Source organism: Orcinus orca, chromosome 7, assembly GCF_937001465.1.
Source record: "Orcinus orca chromosome 7, mOrcOrc1.1, whole genome shotgun sequence".
Classification (NCBI taxonomy): domain Eukaryota; kingdom Metazoa; phylum Chordata; class Mammalia; order Artiodactyla; family Delphinidae; genus Orcinus; species Orcinus orca.
In genome coordinates, this window is record NC_064565.1 from 105,638,140 (window position 1) to 105,651,208 (window position 13,069).

General features: G+C 39.9%; 1 protein-coding gene across 2 annotated transcripts in view; it reads left to right on the top strand.

The window, feature by feature from the left end:
• The window catches only part of ACSL3 (acyl-CoA synthetase long chain family member 3), a 139,863-nt gene that overhangs the window by 107,939 nt on the left and 18,855 nt on the right, over positions 1-13,069 (top strand). The window contains exon 16 of one of the 2 annotated variants that reach the window (XR_007478243.1): positions 1,919-2,057. The exons of the other annotated variant lie outside the window; for it this stretch is intronic. The gene's annotated coding sequence lies outside the window, so the exon portion shown is untranslated. The remainder of the gene's footprint in view (positions 1-1,918; positions 2,058-13,069) is intronic. 2 annotated transcript variants of the gene reach the window in all.

Sequence of the window (13,069 nt, forward strand, 5' to 3'; positions counted from 1 at the left end):
TAAAGATTAAATCCTGCATACACCAATATTATTAGTTATCGCCATCAAGGGCTTTAGCCCATTAGGTAACATCAAGCCCCTGCCATGTCACTGATTTTTTTAACTATCGGCTGAAGAAGGGGAGACCAGCCCCAAGATTCTGTGTTGTCCTAATTGCCAATCAAGTTGCTCTCAGATGGCATGCTCTGTGTATTCTGGAAACTTCATACTGCTACCAGAAATTTCATGATCACCTAGGAAACTTCTGAACATCTTTAAAGGATGTTATTTTCCTGGAAGTGTTATTTCCACTAATGAGCCCTGAGGGCACAGTGAACTTGTCTTTCTCCTTCAAAACGCCATCTCCATCCTTCGTTGTCTGTTATTTATATTGCCGCAAGGGCTGTCTTCACCTGGTCTCTGTTTCACTAAAATATCTTCCTTGAATTTAAACAATTTATTTTCACTTCTCTCAGAGAAGCAGCAATGCCCAGGCTCAAGAAGGTGCATTTCAGTCTGCTTTCTTCTTCTATTAAGTAGACTACAAATAAAAGAAAAGAGATTCATAAAGGGGGGATGAGAAAACAAAACAAACGAAAGAAAACAAGACAATACGAGACTAATCTACGATCATTTCTTGACGTAGCATGTTTCTATTTCTGGTCCTGTGGATCACACATTAATTTAAGGGATTATTTTTAAAGACTTAAAATAAATCTCTTTGTTGTAAGATTAAAGAGAATTTCCCATATAAAATAAAATTTAAAACTCAGATTAAAGAAAGCAACATTGCTAGCCAGCTTTCTCTCATTGGCTACACCATCGACACCTTTGAACCCCAGGATCTCAGATGGAACAACTTCTGAAAACTCTCATCTTTTCAAGTCCTGTTTCTTCAGGGAGGCTAAAGGCTGTGGGGAATCCAGAGGCCACCTGTTTGGCCAGTGGGAGCCACTTCGAACTCTTGCACTGGGTATAATCACTTTGATTTTCACATCTGATTGGCAGAACTGAGGCCAGCCCGTGTCTCACACAAACAACTTCCCTTAGCGACAGACCAACTGCTCCTGCTCTTGCTTTTTTCCCCTAATCCTCAAAGGTAGACTCACCTGTTTGGAAACCTAACATCTGTGCTCCGAAGTTCAGGAGCGCCTAGGCGTCCTGAAGACATGACGGGATGACCTTCAAGGGAAATCAGGCTGTAGTTCGACTAAAATGAAGATTTTTCAGATTTGGAAACCTTGTTTATCCACTGGGGCTCCAATTTAAAAAATGGGACAGTCAGTAGACATCTTCTGATCCCAAGAAGGACATATTGTAAGTTGTGGGTCACTCACCTTCCCACGGCGTCCTCAGTTTTCCCAGAACCTTTGTTGCTCTTAGCAAGCCTTCAGGAAAACCACTTCCTCTGGATGTCTGCCCCCTGTCCCCTGCTTGTTACAGGCTTCCCAGCTGCCCTCTTACAATACTCCCACCATTATTCATTGTCCCCACCGATCACCCCTCCCTCTACCTGCTCCCTTCATAACTTGACCTTGCCCACTGTCCTCTTAAAGGGGAAGAGCAGAGGTGGAGAAATACTCATCTCAGTCATGCTTTTATGGGACTCTTAGTAGCTCTGAATGCTTCATTCAAGGGGGACATCAGCTTTGATTGCCCCTCGCTCAGCAAAATGCTTCAAAAAGCTGCCTTTTCACAGAGCCCTGGCCACCATACATCACAGCCTGAGGACCACTTCCCTGTGGCCAGAACAAGGTCCCTCCCCACACAGCTCTTACTTTCTCTTTGAAGCTGAAGCTAATCTGGGCCTCTGACTCTCTGCAACCTTGAACTTTCATCGTTATCTTCTTTGGCTGACCATCTGCAGCTCAGTCATCTGAATGTGGATGTGCATAAAGGTTCTGCTCGTTACCATGCCATATACATTTGTCCCACACAGGAGCAGTGATGTTGGCACTAAGGATAAGAGTGTGAGCTTTGGGTTCGACATGCCTGGAGGGAATCACAGAGAACTAGCTGTGTGACCTTGAGCAAGTTAATGGATAACTCTGTGCCGGCCTCTATCTCTGCAAATGGAGGTAGGTAACAGAACCTACTGATATATTATTAAAAGGATTATGTGAGATCGTACATATTAAGACCTTAACATAGTTTGTGGCATACAGTAAATGGTCAAAAAATATTAGCTAGTAGTCAGAATAGAAGTCGAGTGAGATTGAATTACATTTATAAAAATCATTCGAGTCTGCAAGCTGCCAGTCCATCATCATGATCCAATATCCTTCTTCCTGTACCAAGTAAGAACACGTCAGGGCCCATAGCTCAGTCCTTCCTTCCTCCATCAGTTGAAGTGGACATGTGAATGCCTTCCTCCCTTTCTTGTCCTCCAGGTGCCAATGGCAGGATAGATAGTATATTGTACACCAGGACGTCTCAAATGTTAATGTGTATATTAATCGCCTGGGAATCTTAGAAAAATACAGATTATGGTCAGGTAGCTCTGGGGCGAGGACCTGAGATTCTGAATTTCTCTTATTCATAAGTTTCCAAGTGATATTGCTTCTTCTGGTCTGGGGACCACATTTTGAGTAGCGAGTATCTACACGATAATCCAATCGGCAGGAGGGAGCTTATTCTGGATGAATATTGGTTGGAAAAAGGATGCCAGGAGATCAGCTGCTCTGGCTTGGCACAGTGTTTCAGGCTCCTGCATTTTCACACTCTAGAAATGGAGAGATGGACTATCGCCAAAAAGGTCCTGGAATGGCCATTAAGTCATTCCTGTGGCCAAGGTCATCTTGTTTTCATCTCAGTGTCTCTTTCTCTCTCTTTAAAAAATAAATAAATAACAAGGGAGTCATAGTAAACATTTAAAACGGGACACAAATATGCATTTTTGAAAGCAAAGGCACATTAAATACAGGTAAAATATATTTCCGAAAAATGATTCAGATATACACTTCCAAAGTCACAGATTTTTTCAGCATTTCTAAGTTTTAGGAAAAATGATACAAAGTTCTTTTGACTCTGGGGGCTAACTTTCTTCATTATTCCCCATTCGGTGTATATATGAATCACATTCATACCGATATTCTAATTTAGCTGATATTATAACTTTCTAGGATTATAATTCTTCACTGTTACTGTAAGAGAGATTTGAGGGAGGTGGACAAGGTGAGGATGGGAAGGAGGCCCTTCCTGGTGGGCAGAAGCAAACCACAACTGGAGAAAGGGTCAAGACTTTCTTATTTCATAGTGAGTATCATTAGCCTAGGGGTTTTCCAGAACATACTAGCAGATCTGATGTTTCTTGTTCTGTGTCTCCTCACAGCTCTTTGAGGTTTAATTTTGATCAATCAGGATGCCTCAGAGCACCACCTTTGTATTCTAGGTTAAAGCTGCTACAGGGAGAAGACACCTAGGCATTCCCTTCTAGATCTTTGTGGTATCTGTGATTTGCAGAAGAGTCAAGCTCATCATTCTTTGATGGCATTTTTCACGTGGGTAGATTTTATGGTCCCTGGGTCTCTGATCATAGTGCACGATTGACGTAAAAGGGAGACTCTGCCCGTGAGGGTGGCCAGGGGAATTTCACACGGCCCAGTCTGTCTGAGTACCAGACAGCTCTTCCTTCACATTTTCCCTCGGTGGACACATTCTCCTGATGGACTGGATGTACTGATGTGAAGTTTGCTGTTGGCTTGGCAGCCAGCACTCATGCTGTAAAAGGACAACGGCAGCAATGTGTCTTCTGATACATTGTGTTGGAGGAAGCAGCTGGAAAAGAATCGACTCCTGGGCTTCCCTGGTGGCGCAGTGGTTAAGAATCCGCCTGCCAATGCAGGGGACACAGGTTCGAGCCCTGGTCTGGGAAGATCCCACATGCCGTGGAGCAACAAAGCCCGTGTGCCACAACTACCGAGACTGCGCTCTAGAGCCCGCGAGCCACAACTACTGAGCCCACGTGCCGCAACTACTGAAGCCCGCATACCTAGAGCCCATGCTCCGCAACCAAGAGAAGCCACCTCAATGAGAAGCCCGTGCACCGCAACAAAGAGTAGCCCCTGCTCGCCGCAACTAGAGAAAAGCACGCTCATAGAAACAAAGACCCAACACAGCCAAAATAAATAAATAAATAAATAATAATAATAAAAAAAAGAATCGACTCCTCCTTTAGATGGCCCCCACAGTCCTTGATCCTGCAGACCACGTCAGGACAAATGGAAGGACCTTGGGCCCTGGAAGCTCCTTTTGTTGCAATTTATATTATTACCAGCAGAGATTTAGGCCAGGAATATATCTGGATTCTTGTTTGTAATCTTAAGGGTATGTGCTAAGTTTATTTATGTTATAATGTCAAAGATTCCTTGACTTTATGAGGGGAATGATCACTTAGTCCACGTTCCAGAATGCGAGTTATGCACTTTAATTTAATTTTACTTTAAGGTAATTTTACTTTAATTTTTCTGTGTACTGGGAGAAGCTCACGGCTCCCACTAAGCCGATAAGCTCTTACGATGTGTACGTATCTTTCCCCTTCTTTGTCTAAATCTTTGAATTTGATGGGGTTTTAAGAAATGGAAGTTTATATACTTTAGAATCTTTTTAACCTCTTATATTCTTAGGCCCATACAACACCTAAAGATATCTAAAGTTATATTCTATTGGATTTTGGATAGTTTATGTGGCTTTCTCTGACTTGAGAGCAGAACTCATTGGATCATTCTATTATTATTCCTGCTTGAGTTAAAATCTGGTTTTTAATTGATGTGTTTACATTTGCTATTTCTGTTCCTGGTTGATACATTTAATGAATCAATTCCATAAAAGTGATTGGATAATAAGACTCAACAGAAATACATTAGAATATTTCATTTTCTTTTAGAATGTTTTATGTTAACTTTTTCTCACTTTTTAAGAAAAAATATTTTTCTACTTTGTTTTGTAGACCCCCTTGAGAATCTGATAAACTATTGACTCTCCAGAAAAATACACGTACACGTGCCATTTTGTCCTGGTTCGTAATCACTGGTCATTACTGGATTATATTAACTTTCTAATCTGTACTTCACTGTTATATTGCTGTCTTCCTATGATTATATTTCCTCATTAATTTGTTCATTCAAACAGGTTTTCTTTCTTTCAGTGCAATATCTAAGTACTATAACACAGTTTTGAGTACGGTGATATGGGCACATTAAGTATTGATCATCCAACTCCATTCTGGGATCAGAGAAGGTTGCGAAGAGGTAGTGATGTCCTTGGAACTAAAGACTGAGAGATGAGCTGAAGTGTCTCAGGCAGAATGGATTGGGGGAAAGACTCCTAGTCAGATGGAACAGCATGTACAAGGGCAGGAGGTGTGGAAAATTTGGGTGAAAGTTCGAGAAGAAGGAGCAGGGTGGTAGATGAGCCTGGAGGTGTTGTTGGAGCAGTAAAGAGAAGACATCAACCAGAATGCACATAAGGAAGCCTCTAGCTCTATATTTAAGTTCCAGCATCATAAAATCAGCAGATCTTTCTGTTCTTTGGTTTGGATGTTTAGCAGTGTCTGGGGGAGACCTAGTTGAAGGCGAGAATGGCTTTCAATAATGGTATTCTTGTCTCTGAAGAAACAACCTCAAACCTTTTGAAGGAATAATTGGTATTCAATTTTAATTCAGGGGAGTTTGAAGCTTGATCTCACATTCTATGTGGATCTATGTCATCATCATTATCAACATCTTCATCACCAACAATGACAACCCACTGCCACTGTCACTCACTTATGTTGGGAGAACTTAGGCCAAGATAATTTTTAGTAAATATAAGCAAAGAAAAACACACGATCTTGCCTTAGAATGCAGATATTGTCCTGTCTGATTCCACATCACAATATGAGGCAGGAAAAAACTGTTACCTTGGTAACTGAATGACAAAAAATGGGAAAATCCATGCCACTGCTTTACTTCATATCCTCACCATCTCTGGCTTGGACTTCTCAGTACCTCTTCACTAGTTTCCCTTGCCTTCGATCTTGTCCTGGCTGCATTATCTCCAGCACCATAGCAGAGGGATTTTTTTAATATGCAAACTTGATCATGATGCTTTGTGACTTAAACACTTCAGTTTTCCCTACTTGCATGAGACAACCTCTAAACCTTTAAATGCAGAGCGTAAGACCCTCTTGCCCTGGCCACTACCTACTTGTATAGTCTCATCTCTAAATACTGCTGTTGAATGCAGTCTCCTGAATACACAAGTTGTTTTTCATCTTCTAATATTTTAAGATGATTTTCCTTTAGTCTCATAAGCTCTTTCCTTTTTCTGACTGCATAGACAATTACTATTCATCCTTTAAACTCAAATGTCACACCTTCTAAGAAGCTTCCTTTATATTGCTGGAGACAATTAAGACTTTACTGCACTGTATTCCAACAATGCCTTGCTTCTATCGGTATGAAAACCTTAAGGCACACAAAAAAATTATTCTAACACTGGGATTCCTAGGATAGCAGGATTTTTATTCTGTTACCCTTGATGTCCTCTGCACAGGGCTCGGTAGAGAGTTTGACCGTTATTTTATTTTATTTTATTTTTATACAGCAGGTTCTTATTAGTCATCAATTTTATACACATCAGTGTATACATGTCAATCCCAATTGCCCAATTCATCCCACCACCATCCCCACCCCCCCGCAGCTTTCCCCGCTTGGTGTCCATACGTTTGTTCTCTACATCTGTGTCTCAACTTCTGCCCTGAAAACCGCTTCATCTATACCATTTTTCTAGGTTCCACATACATGCGTTAATATACGATATTTGTTTTTCTCTTTCTGACTTACTTCACTCTGTATGACAGTCTCTAGATCCATCCACGTCTCAACAAATGACTCAATTTAGTTCCTTTTAATGGCTGAGTAATATTCCATTGTATATATGTACCACATTTTCTTTATCCATTCATCTGTTGATGGGCATTTATGTTGCTTCCATGACATGGCTATTGTAAATAGTGCTGCAATGAACATTGGGGTGCATGTGTCTTTTTGAATTATGGTTTTCTCTGGGTATATGCCCAGTAGTGGGATTGTTGGATCATATGGTAATTCTATTTTTAGTTTTTAAGGAACCTCCATACTGTTCTCCATAGTGGCTGTATCAATTTACATTCCCACCAACAGTGCAAGAGGGTTCCCTTTTCTCCACACCCTCTCCAGCATTTGTTGTTTGTAGATTTTCTGATGGTGCCCATTCTAACTGGTGCGAGGTGATACCTCACTGTAGTTTTGATTTGCATTTCTCTAATAATTAGTGATTTTGAGCAGCTTTTCATGTGCTTCTTAGCCATCTGTATGTCTTCTTTGGAGAAATGTCTATTTAGGTCTTATGCCCATTTTTGGATTGGGTTGTTTGTTTCTTTAATATTGAGCTGCATGAGCTGTTTATATATTTTGGAGATTAATCCTTTGTCTGTTGTTTCGTTTGCAAATATTTTCTCCCATTCTGAGGGTTGTCTTTTCCTCTTGTTTATGGTTTCCTTTGCTGTGCAAAAGCTTTTAAGTTTCATTAGGTCCCATTTGTTTATTTTTGTTTTTATTTCCATTACTCTAGGAGGTGGATCAAAAAAGATCTTGCTGTGATTTATGTCAAAGAGTGTTCCTCCTATGTTTTCCTCTAAGAGTTTTATAGTGTCTGGTCTTACATTTAATCCATTTTGAGTTTATTTTTGTGTATGGTGTTAGGGAGTGTTCTAAGTTCATTCTTTTACATGTAGCTGTCCAGTTTTCCCAGCATCACTTATTGAAGAGACTGTCTTTTCTCCATTGTATATCCTTGCCTCCTTTGTTGTAGATTAGTTGACCATAGGTGTGTGGGTTTATCTCTGGGCTTTCTATCTTGTACATTGATCTATGTGTCTGTTTTTGTGCCAGTACCATATGGTATTGATGACTGTAGCTTTGTAGTATAGTCTGAAGTCAGGGAGTCTGATTCCTCCAGCTTCATTTTTTTCACTCAAGACTGCTCTGGCTATTCGGGGTCTTTTGTGTCTCCATACAAATTTTAAGATTTTTTGTTCTAGTTCCGTAAAAAATGCCATTGGTAATTTGATAGGGATTGCATTGAATCTGAATCATTGCATTGCATTGAATCAATCACAATATTGATTCTTCCAATCCAAGAACATGGTATATCTCTCCATCTGTTGGTATCATCTTTAATTTCTTTCATCAGTGTCTTATAGTTTTCTGCATACAGGTCTTTTGTCTCCCTAGGTAGGTTTATTCCTAGGTATTTTATTCTTTTTGTTGCAACGGTAAATGGGAGTGTTTCCTCAATTTCTCTTTCAGATATTTCATCATTAGCGTATAGGAATGTAAGAGATTTCTGTGCATTAATTTTGTATCCTGCAACTTTACCAAATTCATTGATTACCTCTAGTAGTTTTCTGGTGGCATCTTTAGGATTCTCTATGTATAGTAGCATGTCATCTGCAAACAGTGATAGTTTTACTTGTTCATTTTCAATTTGTATTCCTTTTATTTCTCTTTCTTTTCTGATTGCCATGGCTAGGACTTCCAAAACTATCTTGAATAATAGTGGTGAGAGTGGACAACCTCGTCTTGTTCCTGATCTTAGAGGAAATGCTTTCAGTTTTTCACCATTGATAATGATGTTTGCTGTGGGTTTGTTGTATATAGCCTTTATTATGTTGAGGTAGGTTCCCTCTCTGCCCATTTTCTGGAGAGTTTTTATCATAAATGGGTGTTGAATTTTCTCGAAAGCTTTTTCTGCATCTATTGAGATAATCATATGGTTTTTCTTCTTCAGTTTGTTAATATGGTGTACCACATTGATTGATTTGCATATATTGGAGAATGCTTGCATCCCTGGGATAAATCCCACTTGATCATGGTGTATGATCCTTTTAATGTGTTGTTGGATTCTGTTTGCTAGTATTTTGTTGAGGATTTTTGCATCTATATTCATCAGTGATATTGGTCTGTAATTTTCTTTTTTTGTAGTATCTTTATCTGGTTTTGGTATCAGGGTGATGGTGGCCTCATAGAATGAGTTTGGGAGTGTTCCTTCCTCTGCAAATTTTTGGAAGAGTTTGAGAAGGATGGCTGTTAGCTCTTCTCTAAATGTTTGATAGAATTCACCTGTGAAGCCATCTGATCCCAGACTTTTGTTTATTGGAAGATTTTTTTTTTTTTTTTCCGTACGTGGGCCTCTCAGTGTTGTGGCCTCTCCCATTGCAGAACACAGGCTCCGGACACACAGGCTCAGTGGCCATGGCTCACAGGCCCAGCCACTCCGCAGCATGTGGGATCCTCCCAGACCGGGGCATGAACCCGTGTCCCCTGCATCGGCAGGCGGACTCTCAACCACTGCACCACCAGGGAAGGCCCTGTTGGAAGATTTTTAATAACACTCTCAATTTCATTACTTGTGACTGGTCTGTTCATATTTTCTAGTTCTTCCTGGTTCAGTCTTGGAAGGTTGTACCTTTCTAAGAATTTGTCCATTTCTTCCAGGTTGTCCATTTTATTGGCATAGAGTTGCCTGTGGTAGTCTCTTAGGATGCTTTGTATTTCTGCAGTGTCTGTTGTAACTTCTCCTTTTTCATTTCTAATTTTATTGATTTGAGTCCTCTCCCTCTTTTTCTTGATGAGTCTGGCTAATGGTTTATCAATATTGTTTATCTTCTCAAAGAACCAGCTTTTAGTTTTATTGATCTTTGCTATTGTTCTCTTTGTTTCTATTTCATTTATTTCTGCTCTGATCTTTACGATTTCTTTCCTTCTGCTAACTTTGGGTTTTGTTTGTTCTTCTTTCTCTAGTTCTTTTAGGTGTAAGGTTAGATTGTTTATTTGAGATTTTTCTTGTTTTTTGAGGTAGGCTTGTATAGCTATACACTTCCCTCTTAGAACTGCTTTTGCTGCATCCCATAGGTTTTGGATCGTCGTGTTTTCATTGTCATTTGTCTCTAGGTATTTTTTGATTTCCTCTTTGATTTCTTCAGTGAACTCTTGGTTATTTGGTAATGTATTGTTTAGCCTCCATGTGTTTGTGTTTTTTATGGTTTTTTTCCCTGTAATTCATTTCTAATCTCACAGCATTGTGGTCAGAAAAGATGCTTGTTATGATTTCAGTTTTCTTAAATTTACTGAGGCTTGATTTGTGACCCAAGAAGTGATCTATCCTGGAGAATGTTCCGTGTGCACTTGGGGAGAAAGTGTAATCTGCTGTTTTTGGATGGAATGTCCTATAAATATCAATTAAATCTATTTGGTCTATTGTGTCATTTAAAGATTCTCTTTCCTTACTTATTTTCATTTTGGATGATCTGTCCATTGGTGTAAGTGAGTTGTTAAAGTCCCCCACTATTATTGTGTTCCTGTCGATTTCCTCTTTTATATATGTTAGCATTTGCCTTATGTATTGAGGTGCTCCTATGTTGGGTGCATATTTATTTAAAATTGTTATATCTTCTTCTTGGATTGATCCCTTGATCATTATGTAGTGTCCTTCCTTTTCTCATGTAACATTCTTTATTTTAAAGTCTATTTTATCTGATATGAGTATTGCTACTCCAGCTTTTTTTTTGATTTCCATTTGCATGGAATATCTTTTTCCATCCCCTCACTTTCAGTCTGTTTGTGTCCCGAGGTCTGAAGTGGGTCTCTTGTAGACAGCATATATATGGGTCTTGTTTTTGTATCCATTCAGCAAGCCTGTGTCTTTTGGGTGGAGCATTTAATCCATTCACATTTAAGGTAATTATCGATAGGTATGTTCGTATGACTATTTTCTGAATTGTTTTGGTTTGTTTTTGTAGGTCCTTTTCTTGTCTTGTGCTTCCCACTTAGAGAAGTTCCTTTAGCATTTGTTGTAGAGCTGGGTTGGTGGTGCTGAATTCTCTTAGCTTTTGCTTGTCTGTAAAGCTTTTGATTTCTCCATCGAATCTGAATGAGATCCTTGCCAGGTAGAGTAATCTTGGTTGTAGGTTCTTCCCTTTCATCACTTTAAGTATATCATGCCACTCCCTCTGGTTTGTAGAGTTTCTGCTGAGAAATCAGCTGTTAACCTTATGGGAGTTCCCTTGTATGTTATTTGTCATTTTTTCCTTGCTGCTTTCAATAATTTTTCTTTGTCTTTAATTTTTGCCAATTTGATTACTATGTGTCTCGGCGTGTTTCTCCTTGGGTTTATCCTGTATGAGACTCGCTGCACTTCCTGGACTTGGGTGGCTATTTTCTTTCCCATGTTAGGGAAGTTTTTGACTATAATCTCTTCAAATATTTCCTCTGGTTCTTTCTCTCTCTCATCTCCTTCTGGGACCCCATAATGTGAAAGTTGTTGCATTTAATGTTGTCCCAGAGGTCCCTTAGGCTGTCTTCATTTCTTTTCATTCTTTTTTCTTTATTCTGTTCCGCAGCAGTGAATTCCACCATTCTGTCTTCCAGGTCATTTATCTGTTCTTCTGCCTTAGTCATTCTGCTATTGATTCCTTCTAGTGTAGTTTTCATTTCAGTTATTGCATTGTTCATCTCTAGGTCTTTAATTCTTCTAGGTCTTTGTTTGTTCTTTAATTTGTTTGTTTGTTTGTTCTTTAATTCTTCTAGGTCTTTGTTAAACATTTCTTGCATCTCGTTGATCTTTGCCTCCATTCTTTTTCTGAGGTCCTGGATCATCTTCACTATCATTATTCTGAATTCTTTTTCTGGAAGATTGCCTATCTCCACTTCATTTAGTTGTTTTTCTGGGGTTTTATATTGTTCCTTCATCTGGTACATAGCACTCTGCCTTTTCATCTTGTCTATCTTTCTGTGAATGTGGTTTTTGTTCCACAGGCTGCAGGACTGTAGTTCTTATTGCTTCTGCTGTCTGCCCTCTGGTGGATGAGGTTATCTAAGAGGCCTGTGTAAATTTCCTGATGGGAGGGACTGGTGGTCGGTAGAGCTGACTGTTGCTCTGAGTTTGACTGTTATTGAATGAGTGAAAGCACATATGTTATTTAAGATAATCTCTAAGGATAAACACCCAAAGTTTATTTTTGTGATGAGAAAGTTATACTTTCTTTCCCCTCTTGCGAATTCTTTTCCCATTTACTTTGGTGAGAATGGGATGGAGGGCTAAGAACAGAGCTATGAAAAACAGAGAGAAGAAGCAAATTAGAAGAGATTAAAGCATAGAGAGTGATAATCAAGACAGAAAGGAAGTGAAAAGAAGGCTATCCTTCTTGATATTAGTGTATCAGTTTCAGGACCAGAGAGAAAAATGCCCATGGATTTCCAAAAAGCAAGCTGGGGTTCCCGTCTGGCCATGAGGTAGGGCCATGCCCATCTGCCCCTGCTTCTGAAGGAAGAGAAGAGAACATGTGAGGTCTCCCTGTACAAAGTTCAGAAGGAACTCGGGCATCCACACTCCAGCTGTCTCTCCATTCTGTTTATTTTCCTTTTCATACTCTCTCCCAGCTCTTAGGAACCTTCCCTTTCAGCCTGTTCAGCTGAAGATTGCAAGAAAACATAACCTTGGCAACCCCAAAGGGCCTTTGGAACCCATTCAGACATCCATTATTAAAATCCAAAAGCTAGATTTTTCCTGAGAACTAAGCACAGTACTTGGCTGTGCTTGGTAGATGTATGGAAATATGTTGGCTTTTCCATGTGGGTGAGTGGGCAGTAGCACTGTTGACCTACCTAAACTGGGAAAGCAAGTATAGATGAAGAGTCTTTAGTGCTGTGTCTTTTTACCCTTTATGTGAATACAGCCTGGAAAAGGTACTCTTGAAATATGCTCTAGCCTAAAGAAGAGAAGATCATGGTGGAGGCAAGAGCACATGGAACCTGGCTGCCAGTGTCATTGACAATGATCGTCCCAGGAGATTGTCCTGCTATGGTAGCTCTGAAAGTGGAAACTCCCTCACTCAGTAGTCTGCTTGGAAATGGGCTAATGGCTTACAGTGGTTCCTCTTCCAGACCAATTGCCCTCCTTTTGGGGTAGTAGCTCCAAAGTGCCAGAGGTGAGGGAAGGGGTGCACCCCTCACCTGAAATTGAAATATGGGCAAAATCTAGTTAAAGAGAATGTCCAGAGTAGATGTGA